The 14,858-nt window shown below is 37.8% G+C and overlaps 1 pseudogene; it reads left to right on the forward strand.

Moving 5' to 3' along the window:
* Window positions 1-284: 284 nt before the first annotated feature.
* Window positions 285-1,635, forward strand: LOC149177296 (membrane protein PM19L-like; annotated as a pseudogene).
* The last annotated feature ends 13,223 nt before the right edge of the window (window positions 1,636-14,858 follow it).

Genomic DNA, 14,858 nt, shown 5'->3' on the forward strand with positions numbered 1-14,858 from the left:
TCTATGGAGAGTGTTGAAGTGGATTGTTTATCCTAGGAATCCATGAACTTCACTGAATTTGAAGGAGTCCAGGTTCGTGAATTTTCCCTAGTACTCATGTGCTCTAGTATGATATCTGTAGAAGTCTATGGAGAGTGTTGAAGTGGATTGTTTATCCTAGGAGTCCATGAACTTCACGGAATTTGAAGGAGTCCATGTTCGGGAATTTTCCTTAGTACTCGTGTGCTCTAGTATTTAACTAATCCATGTGTGTCTCTAGCTGCCATTGTTGTTAGCTTGGTCTGCAAATTAAGCCTTGAGTGTATAACACAGATTGGTAATTGGTATTTTTCCATCTCCAAAGTTAGGTCAGTTTGATTGGTATTTCTAATTTGTTTAGCAGTCCATAATGGTGCTCGGAGTGGTGAAATCTTCAGCAGGGTTTCTCCTGCTGCTGAATTTCTGCATGTATGTAATTGTGGCTGCTATTGCTGGATGGGCTCTTAACAAGGCCACCAATCACCATTATTTCATTGGTATTATTAATCTCTAACCTAAATATACATATGTGGGTGTTTTCTTGGGCTTCTATGCATATCATCTTCTTGTGGTTTGGTGTATGTTTGATGAAAACTTCAGGTCCTGGAGGAAGTACTCTACCTATGGGGTTTTCTCCAGTGTGTTTTCCCATTGGGGATGAAGCTACAGGGTTCATGGTTATCTTTGCTTTGATAGCAACTGTGGTGGGAGTTGGTTGATGCCTCTCAGGACTCCATCACCTCCGATTTTGGACTGCAGAGAGTTTGGCTTCCAGTGCTTCATCAACCATGACAGCTTGGAGCCTCACTCTATTGGCCATGGGGTATATATACTGCAACCATAATCTATATGGATAGATATAGTTTATATGAACTTGAAACAGAGTAATCTTTATCTCCATTGTAGATTTCGAGTAATGGGGTAAGATTAGTATACTGCAACCATAGTATATATGAATAGATATAGTTTACATGAGGTTGAAACAAAGGGATCCTTATCTCGATGGAAATTTCTAAGTTATTTCAAAATTTGATGAATAGGGGTGAGATTAGTATACTGCAACCATAGTATATATGGATAGATATAGTTTGTATGAGCTTCAAACAAAGCCATCCTTATCTTGATTGCAATTCCCAAGGTATTCTAAAATTTGACAAACAAGAGTGAGATTAATTCTTTAATATAGGCCATTCTCATGGTTAGGATTGTGGTTCCTTGCTGCTTCAGAGCCAATGAACTCTCTTTATCCTCAATTGCAACCCTCCATATAGTGGCTAGTTAATTATGATTATGGTATGAAATTGATGTATGAAATGAATGTTGGAGATGGTCTAATTAATTTTTCATGACAAAACTGTAGGTTGGCATGTAAGGAGATCCATATCGGCGGCTGAAATGCAAAGCTGGTATGTATTAGCATATTATTTCATCTTAACTTCATTCAAATACTCTATGGCATTTTATATGAACATTTGGTAACTTTAATTTGTATTCTTGCAGATAACATTGGAGTCATTTCTTATTATTTTGTCTGGGACACAACTCTTCTACATTTTAGTCATTCATGGCAGATATTTCAGACAATGGAAGATAAGCTATGAACAAATTAATGAATAGCATATTATTCATGAGGAAAAGTTGTGTTTGCTTATCCATGGACAAGAACGAAAATACCTGGAGCTTCATTGTTGAGGATCAGACTGTTGTTACAAGATTTCACTCCACAGAAAATGTTGAAATGTAATATAGAGGCAAGTAAAAGAGGAATTTCCCTCAAATGATCACGATCACGCTCTGGAACCCTATTAAACAATGCATCCTTCTCATGGCCTGAATATAATTAAATAAGAACACCATTTCCTGAAACTCGTGGCATGCTTTTAGGGCTAAGCTAATCCCAAGAACTCCACCAGTTCATCAGTTAATCCAATCCTGTAATAATTTATTTCATTAACCTAATTAAATTAGATTAGTGACTACCCACATTGAATCTTTAATTTTTACAATTCACTATTATGCTACTGCATTTCAATGAGTTTGAGTTCATGGTCTAAAAATTCTTGCAATATTAGAGATATGACATCTCTTGTTCGAGTCACATACTTCCGTCATAAATAGACGTGCCCAATGGTCTCAATAAATTTTTCATTTCACAGAATTTTGCTTGGGAATTTCCATCAACAGGTTCTTTGGAATTCATACCCCCTTGATGATGATGCGACAAATATTCCACTGGCCGAGCCGTCCGCGATTGTTCGTCGTCGTTTTCTCATACAATGAGGGGGGTATATATAACCAAGTGGTGATGCTTCCCCTTTGTGACTCTTTGAGTACCCTCATGATTGTTAAACTTCCTATGACTTTTCAACTTACATGTCTCTCCATATTCATGTGTGTCCTTTGGACTTCCACTTTATAATACATTTGAATACAATATATATGGTCCACAATGATGATGTGGAATATGATAACTCATGACACAACTTGACATGACACTATTGACATGGACTGCTTGATGATGTGGCGATGTCAAGCCACTATTGATGTTGTGTCTTTGATGTTTTCTTGAGAACACTTTGTCTTCCATCTCCTCATGCCTTGATGATGGGAGTCCTTGATGATCTTAAGCCTTGAGTTGTGGTCGCTAGTTAGTGTCCCTTTGCTTTGATTTGATAAATGAGCCTTGCATGTTTCAGCTGCAAAGATGTCTTTCTACATCCTCCCCTTTTGCATCCTGTTGTCTAGGTAAATCCTCTCTGTGGACAAAGACGATCCCTATAGCCCAATGAGTGGGACTAGCAACCTATGTGACAATCTACCAGACACTTTTCTAAGTTACAATTTAAATGAGAGACGAAGAAGATGACCTACCTCGCTCTGATCCTATCAAATTATCCTTTGTTGAATACCTTGAATCACTTGTGTCATAGGCTCGTTCCTGTTGCTCATACCTGCAGAAGAGATCAGGACACAACAAGGCATGAAAATGCAAATAGCATATTCAAAACCAACCTACTTAACTGATCAAGGAATGTTAAGATAGACGATACATGAGCATACACATCAATGGAAAATGAACTAGCAGTTGTATATTAATATAAAAGAAGGGGAAGCATACAACCAAGCATTGATGTTAATAGACTCTCCTTCAATGAATATCCAAGTCCAAGCTAAGATCTCCAAGCGCTCATTCTCCAAGCCAAATGAGTAGCATATAGGCACAATATTAGCATAAGGGTCAAAATAGACAAAGACCAACCATTTGGGAATGGGAGAGGATGAATATATAGGCAGGGAAAGGGAGTTAGGATCTCTCCAGAGATAGGAGTAGGCCCTCATCTCAAGGAGGTAGCTCATAGGGATAAGAACAAGAGGCCAAGTTGGGAGAACTCAACCTCATCTATGCCGAATAACCTCCATCTCGCCGCTCTAGAAGCTTCTAGATCACGAAGCTTCTCATCCTATTTGGGAAAGTTGCCTTTTTTGGATCATTGCGGGTATACAAGTAATCAGAGTGATGCCATCGTGGGTTGACTATAGTACAACAGGCGACCATCGCGGTTTTTAGTCTCATAAGAGCGATGATTCTCAAATTAGGGTTTAAGAGCTATTTCCTTCAGGGGAAGCTCAAGGCATTTTCCAATCAATGTCTTAGGGAGGATCTGAGCTGCATATATGAATGAGTACACTGCATAATGGTCATGTTTTGTGCACTTTTGGGTATGTCATAGGGAAGTGCAGGATGTGTGACAAAATGTTGTGTAATGGATGCCCCCTTAAGTATGAAGGCAAAATGTGGAGTGATGGTTGAGATGCTTTACAATATTTTCCAAGGATGAGGACAAACACTATCAGGAGACCTGCAAATCAAGGACGCATATACATATACATATCTGATATCAAAAAAAGAATCCACTATATGGACGCAGCCATCCGAATAATAAGGACTATATGAAAGGATCCATGGCATGGGCGCAACCATCCAAATGAGAAGGATCATCTGTAAAACTAAGATCCAAGGTATGTATGCAACCATCCTAAAAGGATCATCACAAATGTAAAGTCCCATGGTATGGTCACAGCCATTTGTATAGCAGAAACATGTGTACAATCATGAATGCCACATAACTCCACGCAGCCTGAATCATATCAGACAAAACTCAGGGTCTTGCACTCCATCCCAACCTGATAAAAGTACGAATTCTAACATGCGAATGAATGTGTCGAAGTCAAACATACTAGAAAACTGCCTTGTTACTGACCAATGATGTGGGCCATTAACAGGCACAAGAGAAACCACCAATGATGACAATGGATCTCAAGGTACAAAAGTACAATCCGTGAATGCGATCATGAAGTTGAATTCGAACACTTGTGGAATCATCCGATCAAAGGCAAATGATGAAAACCTTTCGTCGAATGTGAAGAACTTGCCATTAAGGCATGCAATCTCCAAGGTACTGAAAGGGAGTCTCTAAGTTGTCTTTCTGGATAATGAGCTAAAGTCGACAGGAAGTGACTCATCGAAGAAGGGTCATAATGATTCCCTCATCATTGACACAAAACAAGGAATAAAGTGGAATAAACGAGTATGATCCAGGACTGTGACAAAAGGTCAGATAATGTATAGGTAGTAAACTGCATATAGGACTTCTCTTGAACATATTGATGACACGACTGTAGTGTGGCAACATTAGACTCAACATAGGACCAAGGGTCTTAACGACGAAGTGGAATAGTCATATGAGAGGAAAAATGGATCACCCAAGCCTGGAAAGACAAGTGACTGAGCGAGGATATCCCAAACCCGACACGAGATGCAGATGAGTGTCATGTTCAAGAGTGACATGCTGCCTATACAAGAGATGTTTCACTTTCATTTTCCCCACTATTTCTAGTGAGTACCTCTTTATTTTTACACAAGATTGAAGAGGATACCATATTCTTTTCGTATAAGTTCACCCTTTAGATGAATCCAACCTAGTAAGTTTTACGAGCCCTAGGAAGGAGAAACTCGGTCTCATCATGGTGACGAGTCTTTCTTCATAAAATTTTTAATGAGTCCAATGGAAGAATAACTCGGTATCTTTTTCACATTTAGAGAGTTTGAAAAAGAGATGAAAAAGAAAACTCCATCATGTCCCTTTTCGTAATTTGTCTCTTGAACCCAAAAAGGTAGAAAACAATATTCGAGAGAACCTCTTGACCATGTTGACCAAGGTGTACCTTTTTTGTAAATAGTCAATCTCAGCCCGAAAAAGGGGTAAACATATATTGAGATGATGTCAATTCATTTAATTTAATGAGTTCGAAAAGACAAGTACTCGACGATCTTTTCATATTTTGAGAGTCAGAAAAGAGCTTAAAGATGACTCCACCTGGAGGAACGAGTGGTATAAAAGGATAGCAATTGGTTCTAGTCATGATGGAACTGCTCAAAACATGTAATGGTCAAGAGGCTGGCTAATAAGACCACTCATCGCAGATGTTCCTCAGGCAAGGGTAAAACAACCAAGTGAAAGCATATGATCAGCCAAAGAGATGGTGACGATGGAATGAAAAAACCAAGGCTCATTTGGCAAAAATCGGCTGATAAAAACAGCAATCACGAGATGTAAAATGGGAAAAATTTATTTTTACACAAGCTTGAAACGGAAACAAACTATGCTTATATTTGGTTCATTTTTAAAAGCTTGAAATGGAAACAAATTGTGCTTGAAAATGGTATCATTTTTACACAAGCTTGAAACAAAGATAAATTATGCTTGAGATGAGTTTGCATGCCCCCAACATAATGACTCAATTTGAGGTACATGCCCCCCAAGCTTCATTTCATTCACCTAAGTGGATGGAATGAAGGTTCACTTACGATCAAGTGAAAGACTCGACTAGGATTTTATGAGATCTAATCAAAGACTCGAATTGGAAAGAGATTTGTTTAATTTTTTAACGAGCTTGACATAAGACAAGGAACTCTGCTCCAGACATTGTCTAGTCAATTTAACATCTTAAATTGCTCTACATAAATTATCAATCCAGGTATCGTAAACTGATGAAGTGTGGTGCACCATATGTGCTTAGTTAACCTTTTTCTTACTTCGTTGTTTATAGTTTATGTTGTTTTTGGGGTTTTTTTGTTGTTGGTTTCCTAAAGTGTCTAATGCAAATGGAAATCCTATTCGAAGGTCTTAAGAATACTTTCAAAGGTCAAGTATGGATGTAGATTTCAAGACAAGGTTTATGTCCCTTATAGTAACTTCCAAAACTTAGCACTTTAAAAGATCTCCAAACATGCTATTAATACTTGAACATGAATGTAAATATGCAGCTACTTAAATCAAACAAAAGATGAAATACTGATCATGAAATCACTGTCTCTGCTGCCCATCTAATTACAGAAATAAAATCTAAACTATTGCACTCAAACAAACCAAAAATTGCAAACTAATGAAAGCAAGATCAATTTACTTCACTTATAATCCGATAGCTCACCAAGTAGCTTTTCCGGGTTAAGCCATGGCTCCAAAGATAACATCAATAACATGAAGAATTGATATCTAAATTACCTACTTGCAAATGAAAGTAAAATCAAGTTACTTCACTTATAATCCGATAGCTCGCCAGGTAGCTTTTCGGGGTTAAGCCATGGCTTTGGAGATAACGTCAATAACATGAACAACCTGATATCTAAATTACCTACTTGCAAATGAAAGTAAAATCAAGTCACTTCACTTATAATCCAATAGCTCGCCAAGTAGCTTTTCGGGGTTAAGCCATGGCTCTGGAGATAACATCAATAACATGAAGAACCTGATATCTAATTGCAGAGATGAAAGTAAAATCAAATCACTTCACTCATAATCCGATAGCTCGCCAAGTAGCTTTTCGGGGTTAAGCCATGGCTCTGGAGATAACATCAAATGACATGAAGAATTTGATATCTAAACTAACTAACAACAGCAAATAAATAAGACTGAAATCAAAGCATAACTAAAATTGAAAAACTTAAGAAAAAGTTCAGTAGAGAAGCAAATCTCATGTCACTATTTGATGCAAAAACATGTAAAGAAAAACTAATCTACAATCAACTGGTTGAACACACTTGCATGAATTAAAATTGCATGAATGAAAAATCTAAACTATCAAACTTGAAAGCAATAAAATGACATACATGAATGAAATCAAAGCAAAATTACAAAATAAAATCTACTCTACCTTACATTCTAATATGCTCCATGACATCTACTTCACATCTCCTTCCATGTTGAGAACATCAAAGCTTTATTCAAATTCTTCAAAATTACAAAGTACAACAAAGCTTTCCAAAGCTTTCAAAAGCCATCAAGGAAGAACTATAAACTCCAAGCTAAGCTAAGACTAACAAGCTAAGACTAACAAATGAAGGAGAGAGATCTCCTATTTATACAAAAAGATGAGAAGCCATCTCATTAATGAGAGTCCATGAATCTCTCCCTCTACCTCTAGAATCCTAATCAAAATAGGAACTGATAAGACACATGTCTTCTTAGAGTTTCAATACAATTAGGAGATGTGACACATATCCTCATGATCCCATGATTCTTTCCACTCAAATTCGAATTTGGCCTTAGAGTGCCACATAAGGGTCTTCTAGAAGCCTCCTTTTAACCTACACATGTCAACAATCTCAACCCACTTGTTAGGTATAAGCATATGCACATTATTTCCTAATTTTTAACCACAAATTCACTTAAAAAGGCTAAGAATTAATAAAGTTTGGAAAAACATAAATGTGGCCCAATGATAATGAAAGTGGGATGAATGTGGTGACATAGTAGTGAAATGGAGATGATATAATGGACATAATAGTGAAAGTGTAATGGAAATGAGTGACATTTTCAAGACCCAACAAACACCTATTTCATTTTTTAACGAGGTTGAAATAGTAAAAAACTATCCTCATGGGGACCTATTACATTTTTAATGAGGTTGACATAGTAAAAATACTATGTTCATAACCCTTGTTTCATTTCTTAACGAGCTTGAGACAAGACAAGGAACTTTGCTCCATGTCCCTTTTTTCATTTTTTAAGGAGCTTGACACAAGACAAGGAACTCTGCTCCATGTCCCTTGTTTCATTTTTTAAGGAGCTTGAAACAAGACAAGGAACTCTACTCCAGACACCTTCATCACAAACCAAAAGAGGCCATGGCTACCAAGAGGTTCTCATCAGATGGGAGAACAACAATCTGGAAAGGATACATTTCCAAGGTTCCAAATGAAAAATCGGGCTCCAATGCCCCCAGTACATGATGTACTAGATCATCAGTAGATGTAGGTATGGAATAGGTGGCCACGTAATTAACCTATGGTAGGCGTGATATCACTTGCATATGAGAATCATTTAGGGATGATGGTTGATGGGTAGTTGGTTCAGGACTAATGAATGTAATCTAATCAGTGATCAAAATGCTTCCTTCATGCAGGAAACACATCACTCGAAAGAGGGAGGAAACAAGAGCTCCCATGACGTAAAAATAGTCACAACCAATGAGTAGATTAAAATCCAATAGACCTTGGACAACCATCACATCTATATAGACATTCTTTCCTCCCAAATTAATAGGCAACTTAGGAAGGATCCGTAACGGTTGACTGGTTCCTTTGTTAAAAGCTAACAGATTTTAGGTGATGGGGACAAGATGAGGAGAACCTAAAATTGCCAAGAATTTGAGGACAGAATGCTAATAGATGCGCCCTCGTCTATGACTGTGTTAGGTATGGCCATATGGTAAGCATGTACTGTAATCTAGAAAGGCACATAAGACGGAAGGTGATATCATGCCAATCAACTCCAATCAAAAGAAGTGACTAAACTACTCCGAGGGGGTGTCGTAGGAATGTGAGAGCTACTCTCTTGCTCTATGGGAATAGGAGAAATTCTCTCATGCACCTCGGGAATAGGATTATTTAACTCTAGTTCATTCGAAACTAAAGAAACCAGAAGAGCCTGAGAAGTATAAGTTTCACTCTCTACCAGTAAGGTATGGTTAACTAAAGGTGGAGTCAAGTCTATGGGTTTTTCAACCAATGGTTGGCCAAGAATGGACTCACGAGACTCACTCTTGGAGAAACTGGGGTTGACCAAAGATGACTTTTGATCAATCACTAGATCAACTAGTTAAGGATTAGGGGAAAGCTTTTGATAACCAGCCAGAAGATGAAGCTGGGAAGCAGTAAGGTTTTCCAACTCTTTGGAAGCTTCATCCATTAAAGGACAAAGGTTAATGGGATGATTACCTTCATACAAATTACAAGGAAATTTGAATTTTCCCCTTTTTCCCATGAGCTTTACTGTTACTAGTTGAAGGTTTATCACCAGCATGACCTCCAGAGGCTGATGACAAAGGTCGATGTGAACTTATGGACCACACCTCTAAGACCTTGGGAATACCAAGACAATTCCAAAGAAGGTGGTCACCCTTACATAACATGCAAGGGAATTTTACTTTCCGAGGCTCGTTGGAAGATTTTTATTCATTAGTTGCATCCGTAGCAATGACTGCTTGGTTGCCCCCTTGATTATTTTTCTTCTTCTTCTTCTTCCTAGCTTCCTGATTACTAGAAGCCAGACTTTCACCAGGCGAAGAGGAAGAACTGGGTGAAGAAATAGGTGAAGAAGGAAAGCAGTCAACTTTAGGATCAACATGAAGTTGATGTTGTTCAGGTGGAGGAGAACTCAGTTGAAAATCAGTTTGGACACTCGAAACCACTGAGGTTGAAAACGACCAAACTGGCAGACCAATGGCCAATCCAGGAAGGGACAACGTTGTCATATAAGGAGCACTAGTATTTCAAAAAGAAGGAAAAGGACTAGGATTCCCGTCAGAGGGGTTTCCCTGACTGGTAAACTCAGGAAATGTTGCCATTGGTATCAACCTAAGATCTACTAAGGAGTATTTCCACAGGAAGGATGTTGTTCCGTGGTCAATTAATTTTATAATTTGAAACAAAAACTTTTCCTTTTCATGTTTTAAGAGTCGAGAAAAGGGCGAAAAGACTCTAGTCACTTTCGTTGGTTTAGCGAGCTTGAAAGGACAAGTACTTGATGATCTTTTCAAGTTTAAGGAGTCGGAAAAGATCAAAATGACTACTCAGGATACTTTAGGCAAAACGGATTACCAAGTAATCGTGAACTACAATATACACCTTAGCAAATAAATTTACTAAGGACTCGATGTACGTGCAGGCAATCTCCCTGAATGTTGTTTTTGGTGTATCACGTTTACAAGGCGACAGACTCAACTTCCTATGGATAAAGGTTTGCAACCTATGAGTGTCTCCCTTTATATACTCGATGGTACGGGGAGCACAAGTTTGTGCTAGCACTGTCTAATGTAAGAGTATTGTGGATGACAAGTGTCAAGCTTTATAGATGGTGGGACACGTCTCTAACCTAGACCACTAAGTATGAGTGTTAATGTTTCAAATGCTCCTTAGATGAATTGAGGTGAATTTTAAGTTAATCTTGAATTAAGTTTCAATTTGAGGGCTCGATGATGTCACCTGTTCCTAGAATGCAACTAAATGATGAAAATGAAACTTTTCATTTGATGAAGTCTATTCTAACAAAGGAAGAGAAACAACCAATCAATGCATCAATACAATTTTTCAATGCAATAAGTAAAAATTAAATCTAATCTTTCATTCTACTAACAAATGCATTACCATAGAGATGAAAAATATTTTTCTTTTCATTAAAGATGCAATCAGTGTAAACTAGTGCAAAAGAGAAAAAGAAAATGCAAATAATTCACTAATCATGAAAATCTATTTCACTTTCCGATTTGAATGCAAGAAATGTTTCGAAAATAGTTCAATGATATACACTTTCACTTTCTGAAACACAAGAATAACAACAAGCACTTTCTTTCGATTCAATCAAAAAACAAACAATTTTGTAATCTATTGCTTGCCAACGGAACTAAAGTGACTTTCAAAGCATCTACTTGATTCGACACTAATGAAAACAACTTTATACCAAAGAACCAAAAGTGACTTGCAGAAGATGTCCATATGCAAAAAGACTCTTTGAACAAAGGTAACTGATCTTTGAAGAACAGACCAATAAGTGAATGAAGGGTGACCTAGAAACCCTAGGAACCCTAGAAAGCCAATCAAGCTTCAAACACACTTAAACCAAATCAAGAGGCAATTGCAGTCAGACAAACATGTCAACCAAGATAATGACACTATAATCACATTGAAAAACCACTGCTAGAAGGCAAAATATTGAAATCAAGAAGAAAAAGCCTAATTTTCTTTAACCTCTGGGATCATTGCACCTGTCATAAGCAAAACAACGATAATCGTGACTGTAATTAAAACATCCACGATGTCATCACAACTGTCAGGGAGAAAACCGTGATGGTCGAGAAAGATGAGATAAAACCAAAAAATCTTCAAGATCAGCAAAAACTAAGAACCTTCAAGCAATCACCAGTAAGTGAAAAAAGTTACAAACAAACAAACAAGCCTAAAAACGAACAATTGGTCACACTCAACAAAAAACAGGATGAAGGAATGAATAGAAAGTATCATAGCTTCCCCAGTGGAGTCGCCATTTTGTTGTCTAGGTAAATCCTCTCTACGGACAAAGACGATCCCTCTAGCCCAATGAGTGGGACTAGCAACCTACGTGACAATCTACCAGACACTTTCCTAAGTTACAATTGAAATGAAAGACGAAGAATATGGCCTACCTCATTCTGATGCTATCAATTTATCCTTTGTTGAAGACCTTGAATCACTTGCATCACAGGCTCGTTCCTGCTGCTCACAGCATTTATGAACCTGCACAGGATATCAAGACACAACAAGGCATGCAAATACAAATAGCATATTCAAAATAAACCTACTTAACTGATCAAGGAATGTTAAGATAGATGATACATAAGCATACACATCAATGGAAAATGAACCAACAGTTGTATATTAATAGAAAAGAAGGGGAATCATACAACCAAGCCTTGATGTTGATAGGCCCTCCTTGAACGAATTTCCAAGTCCAAGCTAAGCTCTCCAAACACTCCTTCTCTAAGCCAAATGAGTATCATATAGGCACAATCTTAGCATAAGGGTGTAAATAGACAAAGACCAACCATTTGGAATGGGAGAGTATGGATATATAAGCAGGGAAAGGGAGTTAGGATCTCTCCAAAGATAGGCGTAGGCCCTCATCTCAAGGAGGTATCTCATAGGGATAAGACCAAGAGGCCAAGATGGGAGAGCTCAACCTCATCTACGTCGAACAACCTCCAGCTCGCCGCTCCGGAAGCTTCTAGATCACGAAGTTTCTCATCCTCTTTGGGAAAATTTCCTTTTTGGGATCATCGTGGGTATACAAGTAAACAGAGCAATGCCATCGTGGGATGAGTATAATACAATAGGTGACCATTGTGGTTTTTAGTCTCATAAGGCAATGCTTCTCAAATTAGGGTTTAAGAGCTACTTCCTTTAGGGGAAGCTCAAGGAATTTTCTAATCAATGTTTTAGGGAGGATCTGAGCTGCATATATGAATGAGTACATTACATAATGGTCATGCTTCGGGCACTTCGGGGTATGTCACAAGGAAGTGCAGGAGGTGTGGCAAAATATACGAAGTAAAATAAACCATAAAAAGGAGAAAAACTTAGAAGAAATGGTAGACATAGGAAATTAGATGAAGGTGTTTGGAAAGATGAAGGCCAGAATATGTAAAACCATTGTCCTTGGATGTGCTGATGCGAAAATGATAAGCTGAATGACATTCATCAAGGACAAAAGAATGATTAGATGAGTTGGTTGAAGCATCAGATTCTCAATTTGTGATCAACAAAGATAAATCAATTTGAACAGTTTCGCGAACGTTTTGGATAATAGAATCATATTCTTCGCATGATGAATGTGACAGTCTATTTCTTCGTAAATGGAGACACACAATACTAGCATCATAATAATCAGGAGAAGTGGGAAGGGAGGATATTACAATAGACACATGACACCAGTCATGATGGAATGAATAGAAAGGAGATTGATTCACACAATAACTCGTGCATACATTCGCACTCAAGAGGGTTTCAAGTGCAATGAAGGATAAGATTCAAGATATCATATTCACAAGGAAAGTTAGTAGCTGCTCATCATGAAATACATACGATAGATATGATTCCTTTGCCCAAAGATGGTCTTTAGAATGATCAACTTCCACGAGAGTTAAACATTCCAAACCCGAGTTTACTGTAAGATACTTGCATGAAGACAATTGAACCAAAAAAGATTCTTGAGTTTGGTCAGAAGTAAAATCTCGAGAGTTCGAAAGATTACATCCAAAATAGAAAACATATTTGAGAAAAAATATTACATTGAACAAAACCATGCAAAAAGAAGGATTGTGTGAGATAAACCATATCTGACTTAGTTCAGGGGGCTTACCATAGTTGCAAGATCCTGACATAGCCATCAACGGAAGTTGAAGTGCCTCGACTCCCTTGGCAGGTCCCAAAACTTCCCAGGATCGTAGAATCACATTTTGAAGCTTGAACCATATCATGCATGGCTCTAGGATAAATGTTATTGTTGATTTCAATAATGTACACTGGATATCAGCCATCAGTGTCAGAGGTTTCACTGGAATTTTCAACTTCAACAATCATATTACTCAAGTGGAAAGGATCTTCTGATAGCAAATTCAAATATAAATGAATCAAGGAAATTTCAGGAGAAAGATGATTTGAAGAGTTGTCCTCATGCAAGAAAAAATATGATGAGGCATGGAAAGGGTACTCTATGCTTTGAATGTTTTCAATATCATCATGGATAACCTCACCGCCTTGTGATAACTCATTAGATGAAGAAACTGAAGAGCATGGAGTATCTCCCTCGCAGGTAGATGCATTTCAACTGGTAGAACATAAGGGACAATGAGGTGAACAGGAAGTTTCGATAAACACAGCTTCTTTAACCGAATTGGATTTTGGATCATAGGTAAGATGTTCATGAGAAACCAAAAGATCAGATGATGCACTTGGGAATTCGTTATCATGTACACTAGAAAAATTATCTTCATCAGAACGATTGTTTCCCAAGGCTACAGATTGATCGAAAGAACTTATTCGATTTGATTTACTATTGAGATTGGAAGATTGACAATCATCCAAGAATAGAAGTGCATCATCTTGACATGAATGATCTTGAAAAACATAAGAAATATTGAAATCAAACTTCACCTTCCTGCTCCTCTACCTGTGTAGAGTAACTCCTTTGCACCTGATCACAATTTTAATCAGCAACTTGAGAATCAAGAGAATGTGAAGAACTAGTTGGTGGGGAAAATTGATCAAGCGATTCATGGTACAAAGAGTCAAGATACGTAGATGATAGAGGATAACAAAAATCTGGATTAGCTTTGAAAATAGAGTTGTGAATGGTGACATCATCTTGCAGAATGGAGGAGTGAGTCTTCACCGTAAGCTTCATGATCCCTTCTGGAATTTTCTCCATTGAATCTGAATCATGAAAAGTGGAAGAAGAATGAGAAGATGGACTAAATATTTGATTTGAATATTTCTCATTTTTACAACCACTGCAAGGAGGCACCCGCATCAAGACTGGAAAGGGAGGAAAAAGAACAAAAGGGGCAGTAATCTTCTGCTTTGAAATTTGAGGTGTCTCATGATTCGCAAGAGGTTGGGGAATAGAAAAATCAAGGGGTTCAAGTTCACCGTGTAATGAGATAAGAACCAAACACTTAACCTCCTGTCACAAGAATTCCCAATTCATATGTTTTTCAGGAATCTCATAACAAAAGTGAAGGAATCA

The sequence above is a fragment of the Pinus tabuliformis genome, chromosome 4_1 (genome assembly GCF_031772625.1).
Source record: "Pinus tabuliformis cultivar Carrire ecotype Pingquan chromosome 4_1, CPIR1, whole genome shotgun sequence".
In the NCBI taxonomy this organism is placed as follows: Eukaryota; Viridiplantae; Streptophyta; class Pinopsida; order Pinales; family Pinaceae; genus Pinus; species Pinus tabuliformis.